Genomic DNA, 19,757 nt, shown 5'->3' with positions numbered 1-19,757 from the left:
TTTAGAAAAATGTACATACTCACAAAATGTTCCATAAAATGTCAGAAGGTCATTGACCTGCTCATGAATTTCAGGTTAATAACCAATCTACTAGATTATCATTCCAGTTCTTTCCAGATGATACTGTGCCTGTGATTAGTGAGAGGATCTTCTGTGCTTGTCAATGTATAGTTTGCATTGCACTGAACAAATAAGGGGAAGGGAGGAATGAGTTTTGTCACCCAAGGCTTTATAATTCTAATAACATACAGAACAAGGAAAGTGACATTTTTCCAGTGAGTATAGTGGGGAAAATGGATGAAACAGAACAAAAATGGCCTTCAAAATACTTTTAATCAAATTTGCCTCATAGGTTTTGTTGTACTATTAATGTCAAACATCTTCCAACCTTTTCACTCGATTTCTCATTTCCTGTTACACTGTCCATCAAAGTCTACATTCCTTAAAACATTTTCTTTTCTTTGATCAGTTATGTTCTTTTTATTTGCTTCTGTTTTACTTTAATTTTTCTCTAAGATGATGTTGTATGTCTAGGTGTTCTTTCCTTTTTTCCTAAATACTGTATTTTGTTTTTGTAGCATTACATTTTCATCTTCTTATTTATGTCCCTTTCCTTTTGACCTAACACTGCAAGAAGGTTATAGTATATTTAGTATTCTGGAAGGGTCTCACCGTTAGCACTAATATCTGAAAGCTCAGCTTAAGCTCACAGTTCTGTAATTTCTTACCAGAATTCTGGTTTTAAATTTTTATTTAGACTCTTTCTTACCCATAACAACATGGATATAAGTGAAATCCAAACTTCTTAATCAGGCAACCAAAGCCCTTAGGGTGCCTTCAACCTCCCACTGCTCTCCTAAGCTTTCCTGGTCAATTATCACCCCAAATTTGATGTATATTCACCTACCTACACGCCACTGCCTTCAATGTTCCTCTATGTCCATTCTTTAAACACTGCATGTCCTTTAGGCTTGAACTCCTCTGTGGTTCGTTCTTTCAATTGAGCATCTACTATGTGCCAGGTACTGCTATAGAGAGAATCACAAAAAAAGAAAATATAAAAGAAAGAAATCCCTGTCTTTATAGAGCTTTTCATTCTGGAAGGAGAGATACTTAATAAACAGCAAACGTGATAAGAAGTAAATTATGTAACACTTTTAGAATATGATAGCTGTTTGAAAAAACAAAAATCAGAGCAGAATAAGACAGCAATGTCAGAAGGCAAGCTGGCAGCTTTAATTTCTAATTAAAGAAATTTAATTCAATAAATAGGTGGTGGAGGCATCCATGAAGAGTCAACCTTTGAACAAGATTTGGAGGAGGTGAGGCTGTGGACGTATCTGTCTGTAGATTTGTGCATTCTGGTGCCTTCCAGAGGTTAGAAATTGAGGATGCTTGCATCAGATGTTTTCAGAGAGAGGGATGGTTAGCCGAGCAGCTTTTCACGATCTTATCTAGCACTTTTCTAGGCTAGTTTTCACGACCTTATCTAGCAGCAACATCTAGATTCTCACAGTTAGGCTGTAACTGTGCAGAAGCATTTACTCTTCCTAGATGGCACCAAGCCGTCACTGATTTCTTCATCTGTCCAATATGAGGCCACCTTTGCCTGACTCACTGCTGAACCAATGGACTCAGTTACAATGTCACACGTACTGAAGACTTTTAGGGACAGCCCCTCTTTCCTTGTCCTCCCCATTCCTCATCTCCAACCCCCAGTACCTCCTTAGCTCCCTTTGTCTCCCTTTATGTAAAAATCAATCATACTTTTTAAAATTAAGCTTTTATTTGTCTGTTTCACAGGTGTGGGGATGTATTTTTTATCTTTGCATCCCTAGCCATGATGCTTGATAAATATTTATTCAGTGAATGAATGATGGAGGCCACCTAATATTTGCTTATGTTTACACATGTGAAAGTGAAATCCAAAACAGCTAAAAGATCTACCCCAGGTCAAGCAGGTAGTTAATAGCAGATCTAGAATAGACTACAGGTAAAACAAGATGGCATCAACAATTAGAAAAAGGTATATCTATGGCATAGCATTTCAATGAGTACAGAATGAGTTTTTCTACCATCAAAAATTATGTGTCCAAATAGTACAAGATTCTACTAAAATAAACCAAGTACTTATAGATATCATTCTCATTAACTGCTTTCATAAAAACACCTACCAGAGTGCTAAGGGAATGTGAGATCTTGAGAAAGTTAGCCTTCGCTCTCTAACTTACCTCATTTATCCTTAATTTATTCCTATGAGACCAGTTATTTGCAAGCCACCTACCCAACCCTTTCCTGAGGTACATGAGAAAATATCAGGTCAATATAATAATAACCCTCACCCCAGATATCAGCATGCTTTGAAACGATATCTAAATTTTCAGTTGAAATTTGAAGCCTCATGTTTCAGAAACTATATCTGCACTTCTGTGTATACGTAGAGAGTAACCAGACATTCTACCCATCACCTCTGTGCAATACCCTCCCGGTGCTGTCAAAGCCCAGAACATTGTCAACCGCTATCCCTCTGTATCTGAAATCTGTTTCTTATTTGCATTCTGTTAGCTTTTTTTACCTAGAGGTCTTGCCCTGGTCCCCTGGCTTTGAATTTCTGGAACAAACTTATTTTGCATTAAACAAATCTATAACCTCCATTTTTACACCAAGCCACTACAGGGCCTACTAAGAGATGTCTCTTGATTCTCAATTCCCCAAGTGGACCAAATTAAATATGCTTTAGCTCTGCTTTGTTTCAATCTCTGATCATTGCCCCCCACCCCAAGGGCATTAAGTCAAAAGGATTAGCTCCTATTTGTGCTTAATTCAGTCTACCTATGTTATTACCTGCCACCCATCCAAAGTGAATCACAGCTCCACATTGGTTCTTCCCTGCACTATAAACTTTACCAATTTGTCTTAATGGAAAGCTGATGTTTTTTTCTTTCTTCAAGCCCAATATCCCTTCCCAACTCATGGTATAAATTTCTTAGGTAGGCAAATGAAACTAAGTCTAATTAATTTGAGGGAAAAGTAGGAATTTATTGGATAGTGGATGGTGATTCATAAAACTAAGGGAATAACTGAACAATAGCTTTCAGAATAAACAGGAACCAGGCAGCTCCTGGTATCTGACATCTGAATCTATGGCATTATCTCTTCAAGGCACCACTATCAGGATTAATCACTATGGTAGGCAGACTAATGTCCCCTCCCCTAAAGATATCTACACTATAGTCCTAGGAACCTGTGAATATGCTATCTCACATGGCAAAAGGGACATTGTAGTTGTGATTAAGAATATGAACCTTCAGATGGAGAGATTATCCTAGATATTCTGCCAGGTCCAATGTAATCACAAAAGTCCTTAAAAGCAGAGAACTTTTTCTGGCTGAGTTAGAAAGAGAGAGTTGTAATGATGGAATAAGGGTCAGATGGATGTGATCTTGCTGACTTTGAACATGGAGAAAGGGAGTCAAAAGCCACTGAATGAAGGCAGCCTCCAGAAGCTAGAAAGGGCAAGGAAGCAGAGTTTCCCCTGCAGCCACAAAAGAACACAGCTTTGCCAGCACCTTGGTTTTAGTCCAATGAGACCTGTGTTAGACTTCTGACCTACAGAGCTATAAGGTAATACATTTGCGCTGTTTTAAGCCACTAAACTTGTGGAAAGGTATTACAGCAGCAGTAGAAAACTAACACAATAAGATTTAAGAGAACTTACCTCAAATTCCAAAATAAAAGACAAATAACACCTTTTACCTCTAACCCCTGCAGGGGATGGGGGGCTGGGAGACTGGGCTCGCACATTGAGAATTTTGGAGGCGCTATAAATCATATTTGGATGGTAGGCTATGACCCATTTACAGCATGTGGGGAAACACTGCCTGCTTGTCTCTGCTTATACTTTTTTTTTTAATTGAAGTATAGCTGACTTACAATGTTGTGTTAGTTTCAGGTGTACAGCAAAGTGATTCAGATATTTTATATATATATTATTTATATATATATTCTTTTTTTCTGCTTCTACCTTGTGACAGGAAAGAGACTGAACTAGAACAAAATGCTCATCATCCAATTATTTTTAAACTGAAATTAAATAAACACATTAGACTTTAGTTTAGGGTTTATGTTTGTACATAGGATAGTTATGTTGTTATATTGATGGTTTTTTGATATGGATGCAAAGATGTTATGAATATGGGCAGGCAAGGTCTGGGCTACAGGGCACAACTTTTGGTTTTTCTGTTCAACATTGCCTCTCATATTGCAACCATCACCTTATTTTTTCCATTGAGGAGACAGTCCTCTCTTGTTTTAAGATGTCTCCAGACCTCTCAGTATACTGCTCTGCTCTCTCCTGGACAAGCAGTTTACACATGGCTCAGCTGGGACAAACAGACATGGACAACCTGGAACAGCTGTAGCTTAAGCAGAATGTCACACAGCTGGAGAGTGGCTGAACTTAATTCATCTTAATGGCAAAACACTGAGAAGGTTTTTCATCAGTTTCTCCTCCCAAGATCCCCAGAACTGCCTGGTTCCTGATCTTTCCCTAGGCTGAATTTTTAGCTAATTAATTCCTTTTTTAAATAAACAAGAGTTGTTTTTTGTTACTTGCTGTTAATGAACTCTGACACTTGCTCAAACACTCACCTGAGCCATGCATAAAAGAGTCTATTTTGTCCAATTACTCCAGACCCATTCTTAATGAAGATTTCCCACCCTGGGGTGTACTATGGCAATTCACACACTGGGAAATACTTAACCACATGGGAAGTATCCTCTCTGGCATTTTGTCAGCCTTAATATTCAGTGGAATTCCTTGTGCCCTTTGGGAGGAGTTGTCCCATTTGTACCATCTTTGACATAATTTTTAGGGGGTATTTATTCGTCTTTGGAAACTCTTTGAAAATGGAGAATTATTGGGTCTCCACCTCCATATGCTGTCAGACCCCTCTCTCCCCTCCAGGTTACTCTTTACTCCCAACTCACTCCACTGAAGGAGTTGCAGCTCATCCAGTCATGGCTGTTACTGTTAGGAGACAGCAGTGGGTGACTTCTACTACCACAGATGCTTCCACGGTCACCAACACCTCACCACCAAGTTATCTAATTTATGAATTGTTGTTGGGAGCCATTATTTTAACAGCTTCAGTTTTGGGGAGCCACTCCACACCATTAACTACTAAGGATCTTCACTATTTCACCACTAGATAGAAGCCCTTTCCATGTTCCCCTAGCTTATATATACCATGTGTCCAAAATTAACAGTAGGAGCTGGTCTCTGGGCTGCATTTCCTTGCCTGTCACTGGAGTTAAGGTGTCTTTGCTGGTACACAGCACTATGCATCCAAAGGTAGTGAGAAACTTGGATGTTGCTCCTCATTTTAACTGTAGAACTGTTATAACTATCTATTTTTGCCTCCCTCCCCAGCCAATGAGTGTCTTTAGATCCATCCTGAATATCAATAAACAAGGAGGTCAATTGATAACATTATACTAGTAGCACTGCATGCCTGACACAGGAAGCTCACATACTAGTTCATTCTTAATAGCACCTTGAGGTCTGGAGTCCAGAAAATGCTACGATTATACCTTTAGAGAACCTAAGCACTGAAAAGATTATGTGAGCACCTGTTTATATATGTCAAATTAAAAGTGATCAGTACACTACAAAATAAAGTTCAACTTAATCTTATTTTTCGATTTTATTATTTTGAACCTATTCTTTCAAATATACAGTTATAAAACTATTCCCCAAAATTGACTTGGTGTTTCCACTTTGCTGCTAGCACATCTATGTACTCAGTTCATCTATTAGGAAATCATTAGACACCCCTCCAATATTTAACAGTTCTGTCAAATCTCTTAGACCCTTGATGATAATTTTTGTCAACTGAAATAATTTCCTGTAGCAACTTACTCTCCAATTTTCTTTTTTGTTAAAAATAGATATGATTAGGAAATTTACAAATCTGGAACTAAGCAAGTTGTCCATACCCGTGAAGTTGTCCCAAAACACTCACAGTGATTTTTTCTGCCTGGACAGAAAATGTTCTGATGTAACATGTAAAGTGGCTGTGACCAGCAATGCTTATATTCTGAATGTCTACTTTTAGAGAAAGAAATGGAATTTAGGTAAGCATTTCTGAGAAGACTGCTTTGGGAAGCAATAATGTAACTGAATGCATTAGGTACAAGTAACATATTTTGCTTGTACTTCCTTTATCTTCCTGGGTTAGAGGAAAAACCTACGTCTAATTCGCTCTGGCCTCTATCCCTTCTTCGAAAGTCCTAAGTCTAATGCAGCACCTCAGGCATTTTTTCTAAGAAAAGAAAACCTACTTCCATAGCAATACCACACACAGTATGCTATCAGTTTGTGAAATTCCACCCATTTACATACAGAGCAGACTTTTCCTGAAGTTGGAGGATACCTGCATCCCTACCACCGTCAGGGTTCCTTTCCTCCCTCCACAAGTGGCTGCAACTGTGAATCATCTCATAGTGCTCTGAATCACCTCTCTCCATTCTGTCCCCCCCATCTGGAAACAGCAGCAAAGGGAGTAAGAAAATAGGAGTCACTAAAGCTATGGCGACAGCTCAGGGGATAGCCCAAAGCTCCTAGTCGTATTCTCTTTTTTTCTATAGGCAGCACCTTTGCTCTCCCAGTTGGCATATACCTCTCTATTAGATATGGTGTCAGAGCACACAAGTGGCCTCTGAGACAGAGCATGTACAGCTCTGATACTCAACCCATCTGTAATCAATACGAAAAATACAGCTCACTAAAGAAGCCACTTGCTGTAACCCATAGTATCCAATTCATCCAAAGACATTTGTGAGGAAGTTATCAGTCCTCGCTTAGAAGGAAACCTACCCCTAAAAGTCTTAACTTACGTATACCACTTTAGTGTAAATATTAAGTTTATAAATAAGATATCAAGCTGCATTATCTGACAGACTGTAACTAGAGGCTAGACCCTTTCCCAGAAGACTGATACAACTCCACATCAGGCTATCCACATGGATGTCAATGTGTATATAAAAGGCTTGTTTCGATCCTAGGTTCCTTGGACAATAATAACTTTCCCTAGGTCCATAGGCCAGTGCCATGTTTCTCTTCCCAAGCCACAAGCTGATCCTGGTCATTACTTATCTGGCAAAGGATCTGAGTGCCAGGATACAAACCTAGAGTCAAAAGAGTGAGAAGTTTGGGAATGTAAGTCTGTATTTGACTCTCTACTCACAGTAATTAATGAATCTTCAAAAATGTAATGATCTAAAGTTTGTTAGAAAGAACAGTAGGGTGTATAGTGGGTTAAATAGTGGGCCCCCAAAAGATATATCCATGTCCTAATCTATGGAACCTTTTATTACATTATGTAGCTAAAGAGTGGATATCATCTTGTAAGAAGTATTACTTAGTATCACTCCTCTATCCTGGATTATCCAGGAGGGCCCTAAATGCCATCACATGCATCCTTATATATATGAGAGAAAGGCAGAGGGAGCATAGACATAGACAGAAAGGATTATCCAGGAGGGCCCTAAATGCCATCACAGGCATCCTTAATTATATGAGACAAAGGCAGAGGGAGCATAGACATAGACAGAAAGGATTATCCAGGAGGCAGTGTGACCATAGACGCAGAGACTGGAGTGAGTGATGCAGCCATAAGCCCAGGAATGCTGGGTCAGCCAGCAGAAGCTGGAAGAGAAAGAGAACCAATTCTCTCCTAGAGCCTCAGAGGGAAAGCAGGCCTACTGACACCTTGATTTCAGACTTCTGGCCTCCAGAATTGCGGGAGACTAAACTTCTGTTGTTTTAAGCAACTAGGTTTTTGATGATTTGTTACAGCAATCACAGGTAATGAATACAGGGGATTAAAAAGTCTTTTCTGGACTTGCGTTTATACCTTGTTCAGAGATATTTTGTTCCATATCCTTCAAATCATTAGAAAAGACATTTGACCAGTGACAGTTTCCACATAATCCCTCAAGGTAATTAAAAGCTCTCACACTTTGCAAAGGCTTGCCAACACACAATTTCCTTATCCAAATAAACCAGAACTTCCAAAGAGTTCATGCTCCATGATGGGGGATGGTTGGGGATGTCAGTGACATGCAGGTGAACCTCCAGGACTGGAAAATTCATTTTAATGGAGTCTTGTTTTTCCTTTTCATTCTCTTAATAGAAACACCTTAAATAAAAGACTGGGCATCGAATCACTGGCTTTCTACCCAGCAGGTAAATATACCCTCAACTTGCAGTGTCATGTTCTATTTAGATTTCAATATTTTTTTCAGTCTTTAGAAATATATAACCATCTCAATTCCACCAAACCTCTTGACACCACCACCATCAGCAGTGACTGAACCTTAACACCATTAACTAAAGACCACTCATCTCGCTTCATTAAGGCACTGAATCCTCATGGACTCCCTCCTGTAAGGTCACAGGGACTCCATCTCTATATGGTGCTGCTCCCCTTCCAAGCAGACCATACTCTACTCAAGAAGAAAGAATATCTCCACCACCACCCCTCAGCTACTGCTCTAGCTCTCTTTTATTCCTTAAGTGTCAGGGAATATCCAAAGTCAAAACTGTTGATATTTCATATGCCAGTCCTCCATTCCCCTACCACAACCTGCATGCTAAATACATTAGGAAATTCTTCCTGATCTCCTGTCTTATGTTTGACTGTACACATTAGTACACAAGGCATGATATATGTAGTTTGGTCAGATACCACTTAAGTCCTTGCCAATAATAAACAATATAACATTTGACATGGGTTGGAATTTAGCCCAATTAGTACACATCTCCACAAATGTGCAGGGCCTCTGCAAAGATCTATACTGGTACCCCCGTTCATCTAAACTACAGAGGTCAAGGCCAAAAGTTGAAGTGAATTATTAGGACCATGACATCAAGATGTGGGACGCTAACTGCTTTAATTTTTCTGAAGGCCAAGGACTCTGTTTAAGAGCTGGCCCAGTATGACTGGTATGTTATGAAAACCTTGATAAGGAAGACTTCTAGGAGATAATAAGCTTTAACAGCAAATAAAAGAAGACACCTTAAGTATTACAAGTCTCTGGATTCATCATTATTGAAAAAAAATCAAGCTAAGGAAGAAAACAGAAACAAAACTAAAGTGTCATAACCAAGGAGGGCTAGAAATCCAACTTTTATGGCACCATGTGCCACAAATTTAGAGTGGTGATTTTTTTGATGTTTACACAAATCACCTGGGGACCTTGCAGTTTTTAATTCAGTATATATGGGGTTGGGCCTGAGAAGCTGCATTTCCCACTAGCTCTGAGGTGATGGAGACTGCTGGTCTAAGGATCTCACTATGAGAAGCAAAGCTTTCTAGCTTTACAGTGAAGGTCTGAAATAGTATACTGCCTTTTTTCAGTTAATTATAACAGCACATATGCTGCTCTTGGGTCTTGATTAGTTCCGTGCACTCAGCTACATGCTTATCTACAAGCCTAGAAGAGCAATATTGAAACATGATGCCCTGGGCCACCTGCCATTGCAGATTCCCAATTATGTTGTATTCTTTCCATTAGAAGCTGTTATGTTACAAGACCTCCCTGACCAAGCTCTCTGGTTGATCAAATCACAGTAACTTGTGCCTGAAGGTGGATGGCTGAGAAGGTAAGAAAATGCCTGAGGAATTCACACTGGTCACAAGACATCAGCATGAGTTAAAAGCATATAAAAGAAAGGGAATCTTATTTCTTTTCTAGAAAGCAGCCATTATAGAATCTTGACCAATGAACTTGTTTTTCTTTGCAGAATTGTTCCCATCGAAGTGTTAGGAGCCATCTCTTGCACAAACATATGGGGAAGGAACCAGAATTAATTTTGACTCAGACAGAAGACATTTGTAAAGGTTTATAAAATGCTAGGCTCTTCAGCATAACTTCTCCAAAGTTCCTATATTTCTATGGAAAAGGTCCAGTAATCTTTAATGAAGAACCATATCGAACAGGATTGTCTTAAGCGTGTCGCAAAATTCAAAGAATTTCTGATTTTAAGTCAAACCACTCCTTCAATAGTCATAGCTTCGTGCCACTGATAGTGGCTTGGTGAGCTTGATTTGTCAGCAATGCCTAATCTGAGTATTAGTGAATAAAGACACTGAAGGAAGGCAAAAAGCCCCAAACCTGACACCAATCCTTTCCACTGGGTCCAAACATGTGGAGGATTGTGGAACAGCAGATGACAGAGGTTGTTCAGAAGCCCTTGAAGCACAAAGCCTTTTTTTTGGAGTAAACAGTGTGAAAACTCTCTAAGTTCCCCAAAACTTTTTAAGTTTCCCATATATAAAAGTGATATTATTGTGATTATTTTCTATTATGTTATGTTTGAATCACTTTATACTATAAATTATGACTTCTCAAATATTCTAAACGAATTTTGAAGTGAGACATCTAAGAGGATTAAACTGAATTTCAGACGTTATGTAATTTGTTGAAAAAAGAAGCTAGTAGTTGACAAAGCCAGATGGAAAAACCAGATATTTTAGGTCCAGTTTTTTTCACATTCAGCCAAACTAACCTTCTATATATCTTTTCATATTCGACAAGTAGAAACAACCTTGCCGATTTTATAATGAGGAAAAATGCCTTACTCTTTTCATCCAGACTTAGACAACCCAAACATTGTGGATATTAATGTATCCATGCTGCCCTTCACTCATTTACACCACTAAACTCTTCTTTTCTATGACCTATGGTGATGGGCTAAGGTTGAGCTGCTGCATTGGCAAAATTGATATCTGAGTCACGCAACCTTCCAGGTAAACACACACAAGTGTGATGTTGCTGGGTACAGCACAAAAAAATATTCTTACCAACTGTAAAAATTTTAGAAGCACTTTCTATCGAATTGATATTGCTTAATATATTTGAAGGCCATACCTCCTAAAAGCTCATAAAGGCATGAAATGGAAGAAAGAATAACTGTTCTCTGACTAACATAATCAGGAGAGGAGTTGAAATTTTTTCACCCATGAATAGAGCATAGTCATGGTCTCATAAAATGATGCTTCCTTATTATGTAAATGATTATGGCCCTTAGGAATGGATGACAAGGAGTAACAGTGTGACACTCCAGTGTCTGTTACATCTGTTGGAGATCTGCATGGTTTGTGTGGGCTGTCGTGTGAATACATGATGGAAAATAATAAGGGGAAAAGTTAAATGTGAATAATTTTAGTTTCAAAAACTATCATTTTGGGGCTTCCCTGGTGGCTCAGTGGTTGAGAGTCCGCCTGCTGTTGCAGGGGACGCGGGTTCGTGCCCCGGTCCGGGAAGATCCCACATGCCGCAGAGCGGCTGGGCCCGTGAGCCATGGCCGCTGAGCCTGCGCGTCCGGAGCCTGTGCTTCGCAACGGGAGAGGCCACAACAGTGAGAGGCCTGCGTACTGCAAAAAAAAAAAAAAAACTATCATTTTGAAAGTGTCTACTCTTTCCTTGCCTTTTTATCTATTTCTCAACACAGCACTTTCCTTTCTTTTTCCCCTAAGTGCATCTTCTGTGCTTCAGAATTAATAGCAATGTCCATTTAACATCAAATCTCCAAGAATTCATTATATGGATCATCATTGTGTGCTTTGGAGAATTCAATCTTCCTGAACTGTGAGTCGATTTTGATTCCTCAATATCCATGCAAAACAGCTGCTAAATGCTAATAATATAGAAAATGAAACATACTCAATCATCGTTTGGAATTTTTTATGAAAGAGACCATGAGTAAAAATTTAAATCCACACAATTGTTATGAGCTCATATATCGGTTCTGCTTATAATTACCACAATCATTTTCTAGCTAATAGAATACTCATTAGGAACAGATAATTTAACAATGTGCACTCATTAATTGTTTCCAGATACACTTGCTTGACCTTTGAGTGAAAATAATCCCTTCTAGGTGGAAGGCTAGACTGTCCATAGTTGGTTGTTTGGGATACGAAAGACATTTTTAGAGTTTGTCTAGAAGAACCAATGGAGAGTTAAAAGGAAGTCAGGATTTACTGATCTGTGTCAAGATGTGTCCGACGATGGGGAGGATTATGACATATTGAGTTACTGTCACTGTTTATTAAGAGGCTGCATAACTTAGCATTTCCTACTAAAATTTCATTGTAAGGGAACCAAGAGTCCCTGAATAAGGGCCATCAAGCTCATCTCCTGGAATTATTTGCTTTTTGGCACTATCTAGACTGATTACCATCACTCAGTTCTGACCCACTGGCGGAAAGTCTTGCCTTTTTCTATTATTGTCATTGCATCAACTTTAATTAAATGTATTCAATTATTGTGTAATAGATGTTTTATTAATAACTGTGCAAATTATCATGGAAACATGTCCTTTTCAATAATAATGCCATCACATCAAATTTATGAAAAAAAAAAAGCCTTAACTCAGAGTCCAGTTTTAGAATAAGGAAAAAAGCTGGAGTCTTCAGTGCTCCATGTCTCATTGTCAAATAGTGCCCCCGCCACAATTACCACCACCATCAGTGATCACCAGAAACTGACATTATAAAAAATATGACTTAACAAAGCTCCAATCAACTACAGTGACATTGCCCTCTTGTAATTCATGTCCTTTGAAAACACATATTTCAGTGTTACTAATGAAAAGCCTATTTGCTTCTCTGTTCTTTGTTGAAGTGAAATTAAGCTAACCAATTTTGCTTTTTTTTTTAACTACATCATCAGTATACCAGATAATGTCTAATATAATTTCAATATTCTAACAAATAAAATTAAGTTTTATTATTTGAATAACTATAATAAAACAAACATATGTGATGTGATTATTTCTTTCACCTACAGGGTCTTCTATTCAAAGAAAAATGTAAGGAATATTCAAAGCTTATATAAAACTACCAGTTAGCATTCCAATTATGTAATTTTCAAAAAGAAAAAATATTAGTCATAAATAGTGTTATTCTACATAAACAAATTGTATATATTTCTAATACTTAAACATTATTATGAGCCCTATTTGTGATAACCTAACCTTACAATATTAAACAGAAAATTCCTGAAAAAAAATAAGCACATAACCTTCTTCCTCTCCTTCTTCTATCCAAAAGTGGAGTTATATTTGTAAATAATATTTAAAGGGGAATCAACTGTTTATATTACTACAATAATGAGAAACAGGCTTAAAGAATGGAATGTGGAGTTTTAAATTAGTATTTCCCTCTAATGATCAAACCACTGTTGAATACACTGATCCACTCATGCTGTCAGATCCATTATCGGCAATTATATTTTATTCAAGTCTAATCCCAGCATTAAAAACAAAGCTACTGAAATCAGAAAATAAAATTTTAAAATCCTAAAAAACAGCACATCGACCTGATCCTTTGGGGATGTGGTTCCCTATTATTTTAAAATAAGGTGGGGGAACTTGGATTTTGAAATCAGTCAGACTTCTCCACATGCCAGTAATATAAATTTAGATATGTTATTTAATATCTCTCCTGTTATATAATTTGTAGAGCTATTGAAAAAAACACACAAGAGATACCTGGTTCAAGATAACTAACTAGGCTCAACGATTTGCCTCTCCTCAACCCTAAATTCTATCAAAATAATACAACACAAATAAAAATAAATTTCCAGCAATGCTGAAAGTCTGAAATGGTGTCATCAGTTGATCAGGACTGTTAACTTCCCAGAAAAGATAAGGCAGATGACAGCAGGACAGAAGACCAAAGAGAGCCAAGGCCATACAGGAAAGCAAGACCACACAGGAAAACCATATAGAAAAATAAGGGCACCACTGAAAAGTGAATACTGACAGTAGAACCCAAGAATGGTCTCATGCATGATTAAAGCAATGAGAAAAAATGGTCAGGGGGCTGTTCACCAGGTAATTAGTTGAAGAACAGAGCAGCTGACTTTTGTTTCTACCCTGAGGATATAACCATGAGAATAGCTTCCAAATTAGAAAATCTGACATTAAATGAATACCTATGGAGTAGGCAAAAGAGCAGGAAAAAAAAAAAGAAACTGCTCCCAGGTAACCTATACCTATCACCAAAGACAAGTTCTTACTCAAAAGTCAAGGCAAGGAGACCTTCAAGATGGTAGAGGAGTAAGACATGGACATAACCTTCCTCTCCACAAAAACAACAGAAATACTTCTACATGTGGAACAACTCCAACAGAACACATACTAAACGCTGGCAGAAGACCTCAGACTTCCCAAAAGTGTGGCTGACAGGGTCTTGGTGCTCCGGCTGGGAGTCAGGCCTGTGCCTCTCAAGTGGGAGAGCCAAATTCAGGACACTGGTCCACCACAGACCTCCCAGCTCCAAATAACATCAAACAGCAAAAGCTCTCCCAGAGATCTCCCAACACTAAGACCAGCTCCACTTAATGAACAGCAAGCTACCTTGCTTGTGCCTATGCCAAACAACGAGCAGGACAGGAACACAACCACATCCATTAGCAGAGAGGCTGCCTAAAATCATAATAAGGCCACAGACACCCCAAAACACACCACTGGACGTGGTCCTGCCCACCAGAAAGACAAGATCCAGCCTCATTCACCAGAACACAGGCACTAGTCCCCTCCACCAGGAAGCCTATACAAACCACTGAACCAACCTTACCCACTGGAGGCAGACACCGTAAACAACAGAAACTATGAACCTGCAGCCTGCGAAAAGGAGAACCCAAACACAGTAAGTTAAGCAAAACGAGCAGACAGACAAACACACATCAGATGAAGAAGGAAGGTAAGGAAACCTTCAGACCAAACAAATGAAGAGGCAATAGGCAGTCTACCTAAAAAAGAATTCAGAGAAATGATAGTAAAGATAATTCAAAATCTTGGAAATAGAATGGAGAAAATACAAGAAACATTTAAAAAGGACCTAGAAGAACTAAAGAGTAAACAAACAATGATGAACAACACAATAAATGAAATTAAAAATTGTCTAGAAGGAATCAATAGGAAAATAACTGAGGCAGAAGAATGGATAAGCGACCTGGAAGGTAAAATAGTGGAAATAACTACTGCAGAGCAGAATAAAGAAAAAAGAATGAAAAGAATTGAGGACAGTCTCAGAGACCTCTGGGACAACATTAAATGTACCAACATTCTAATTATAGGGGTCCCAGAAGAAGAAGACAAAAAGAAAGGGACTGAGAAAATATTTGAAGAGATTATAGATGAAAACTTCCCTAACATGGGAAAAGAAATAGTTAATCAAATCCAGTAAGTGTAGAGAGTCCCATACAGGATAAATCCAAGGCAAAACATGCCAAGACATATACTAATCAAACTATCAAAAATTAAATTCAAAGAAAAAGCATTAAAAGCAGCAAGGGAAAAATAACATATAAGGGACTCCCCATAAGGTTAACAGCTGATCTTTCAGCAGAAACTCTTCAAGCCAGAAGGGAGTGGCAGGACATATTTAAAGTGATGAAAGGGAAAAACCTACAAACAAGATTACTCTTCCCAGCAAGGATCTCATTCAAATTCGACAGAGAAATTAAAGCCTTTACAGACAGGCAAAAGCTAAGAGAATTCAGCACCACCAAACTGGCTTTACAACAGATGCTAAAGGAACTACTCTAGGCAGGAAACACAAAACAAGGAAAAGAGCTACAAAAACAAACCCAAAACAATAAAGAAAATGGTAATACCAACATACGTATTGATAATTATCTTAAATGTAAATTGATTATATGCTCCAAGCAAAAGACATAGACTGGCTGAATAGATACAAAAACAAGACCCATATATATGCTTTCTAGAACAGACCCACTTCAGACCTAGGGACACATACAGACTGAAAGTGAGGGGATGGAAAAAGATATTCCATGCAAATGGAAATCAAAAGAAAGCTGGAGTAGTAATTCTCATACCATACAAAATAGACTACAAAATAAAGACTATTACAAGAGACAAAGAAGGACACTACATAATGATCAAGGGATCAATCCAAGAAGAAGATATAATAATTGTAAATGTTTATGCACCCAACATAGGAGCACCTCAGTACATAAGGCAAATGCTAATGCCAAAAAACGGGAAATTGACAGTAACACAAAAATAGTAGGGGACTTTAACACCCCACTTTCTCCAATGGACAGATCATCCAGATTGAAAATAAATAAGGAAATACAAGCTTTAAATGATACATTAAACAAGATGGACTTAATTGATATTTATAGGACATACCACCCACAAACAACAGAATACAGTTTCTTCTCAAGTGCTCATGAAACATTCTTCAGGATAGATCATATCTTAGGTCACAAATCTAGCCTTGGTAAATTTAAGAAAATTGAAATCGTATCAAGTAACTTTTCTTTACACAACACTATGAGACTAGATATCAATTACAGGAAAAAATCTGTAAAAAATACAAACACATGGATGCTAAGCAATACACTACTAAATAACCAAGAGATCACTGAAGAAATCAAAGAGGAAATCAAAAAATACCTAGAAACAAATGACAATGAAAACACAACAACCCAAAACCTATGGGATGCAGCAAAAGCAGTTCTAAGAGGGAAGTTTATAGCAATCCAATCCTACCTCAAGAAACCAGAAACATCTCAAATAAACAACCTAAACTTTCACCTAAAGCAATTAGAGAAAGAAGAACAGAAAAACCCAAAGTTAGCAGAAGGAAAGAAATCATAAAGATCAGATCAGAAATAAATGAAAAAGAAATGAAGGAAACGATGGCAAAGATCAATAAAACTACAAGCTGGTTCTTTGAGAAGATAAACAAAATTGATTAACCATTAGCCAGACTCATCAAGAAAAAAAGGGAGCACACTGAAATCAATAGAATTAGAAATAAAAATGAGAAGTAACAACTGACACTGCAGATATACAAATGATCATGAGAGATTACTACACGCATCAATATGCCAATAAAATGGACAACCTGGAAGAAATGGACAAATTCCTAGAAAAGCACAACCTTCCGAGAAGAACCAGGAAGAAACAGAAAATATAAACAGACCGATCACAAGCACTGAAATTGAGACTGTGATTAAAAATCTTCCAACAAACGAAAGCCCAGGACCAGATGGCTTCACAGGTGAATTCTATCAAACATTTATAGAAGAGCTAAGACCTATCCTTCTCAAACTCTTCCAAAATATAGCAGAGGGAGGAACACTCACAAACGCATTCTACGAGGCCACCATCACCCTGATACCAAAACCGGACAAAGATGTCACAAAGCAAGAAAACTACAGGCCAATATCACTCATGAACATAGACGCAAAAATCCTCAACAAAATACTAGCAAACAGAATCCAACAGCACATTAAAAGGATCATAAACCATGAACAAGTGGGGTTTATCCCAGGAATGCAAGGATTCTTCAATATATGCAAATCAGTCAATGTGATAAACTATATTAACAAATTGAAGGAGAAACACTATATGATCGTCTCAAAAGATGCAGAAAAAGCTTTTGACAAAATTCAACACCCATTTATGATAAAAACCCTCCAGAAAGTAGGCACAGAGGGAACTTACCTCAACATAATAAAGGACATATATGACAAACCCACAGCAAACACTGTTCTCAATGGTGAAAAACTGAAACCATTTCCAATAAGATCAGGACAAGACAAGGTTGTCCACTGTCACCACTACTACTAAGCATAGTTTTGGAAGTTTTAGCCTCAGCAATCAGAGAAGAAAAAGAATGCAAATCAGAAAAAAAGAAGTAGGGCTTCCCTGCTGGCGCAGTGGTTGAGAGTCCGCCTGCCGATGCAGGGGATACTGGTTCGTGCCCCGGTCTGGGAGGATCCCGCATGCCACGGAGCGGCTGGGCCCGTGAACCATGGCCGCTGAGCCTGCGCGTCCGGAGCCTGTGCTCCGCAATGGGAGAGGCCACAACAGTGAGAGGACCGCATACCGCAAAAAAAAAAAGAAAAGAAGAAGTAAAACTGTCACTGTTTGTAGGTGACATGGTACTATGCATAGAAAATCCTAAAGATGCTACCAGAAAACTACTAGAGCTAATCAATGAATTTGGTAAAGTAGCAGGATACAAAATTAATGCATAGAAATCTCTTGCATTCCTATATACCAATGATGAAAAATCTGAAAGAGAGATTAAGGAAACACTCTCATTTACCACTGCAACAAAAAGAATAAAATATCTAGGAATAAACCTACCTAAGGAGACAAAAGACCTGTATGTAGAAAACTATAAGACACTAATTAAAGAAATTAAAGATGATACAAACATATGGAGAGATATACCACATTCTTGGATTGGAAGAATCAACATTATGAAAATGGCTCTACTACCCAAAGGAATCTACAGAGTCAATGCAATCCCTATCAAAATACCAATGGCATATTTCACAGAACTAGAACAAAAAATTTCACAATCTGTATGGAAACACAAAAGACTGGAATAGCCAAAGGAATCCTGAGAAAGAAAAATGGAGCGGGAGGAATCAGGCTCCCGGACTTCAGACTATATACAAAACTACAGTAATCAAGACAGTATGGTACTGGCACAAAAACAGAGAGGTAGATCAATGGAACAGGATAGAAAGCCCAGAGATAAACCCATGCACATATGGTCAACTTATGTTTGATAAAGGAGGCAAGAATATACAATGGAGAAAAGACAGCCTCTTCAGTAAGTGGTACTGGGCAAACTGGACAGCTACATGTAAAAGAATGAAATTAGAATATTCCCTAACACCATACACAATAATAAACTCAAAATGGCTTAAACACCTAAATGTAAGACTAGACACTATCAAACTCTGAGAGGAAAACATAGGCAGAACGCTCTATGACATAAATCACAGCAAGATCCTTTTTGACCCACCTCCTAGAGTAACGGAAATAACAACAAAAATAAACAAATGGGACCTAATGAAACTTAAAAGCTTTTGCACAGCAAAAGAAACCATAAACAAGATGAAAAGACAACCCTCAGAATGGGAGAAAATATTTGCCAATGAAGCAACTGACAAGGATTAATCTCCAAAATTTACAAGCAGCTCATGCAGCTCAATATCAAAATGCACACAACCCAATCCAAAAATGGGCAGAAGACCTAAACAGCCATTTCTCCAAAGAAAATATGCAGTTTGCCAAAAGACACCTGAAAGGATGCTCAACATCACTAATCTTTAGAGAAATGCAAATCAAAACTACAATGAGGTATCTCCTCACACCATTCAGAATGGCCATCATCAAAAAATCTACAAACAGTAAATGCTGGAGAGGGTGTGGAGAAAAGGGAACTGTCTTGCACTGTTGTTGGGAATGTAAATTGGTACAGCCATTATGGAGAACAGTATGGAGGGTCCTTAAAAAACTAAAATAGAACTACCATACGACCCAGCAATCCCACTACTGGGCATATACCCTGAGAAAACCGTAATTCAAAAAGAGTCATGTACTACAATGTTCATTGCAGCTGTATTTACAATAGCCAGGACATGGATGCAACCTAATTGTCCATCAACAGATAAATGGATAAAGAAGATGTGGTATATTTATACAATGGAATATTACTCAGCCATAAAAAGAAACGAAATTGAGTTATTTGTAGTGAGGTGGATGGACCTAGAGTCTGTCATACAGAATGAAGTAAGTCAGAAAGAGGAAAACAAATACTATATGCTAACATATATATGGAATCTAAAAAAAAAAAAAAATGGTCATGAAGAACCTAGTGGCAAGACGGGAATAAAGACAAATCTAC

Source organism: Neophocaena asiaeorientalis, unplaced genomic scaffold, assembly GCF_003031525.2.
Source record: "Neophocaena asiaeorientalis asiaeorientalis breed wild unplaced genomic scaffold, Neophocaena_asiaeorientalis_V1.1 scaffold125, whole genome shotgun sequence".
Taxonomy (NCBI): Eukaryota; Metazoa; Chordata; class Mammalia; order Artiodactyla; family Phocoenidae; genus Neophocaena; species Neophocaena asiaeorientalis.
Note: the sequence above shows the minus strand (reverse complement) of the source record.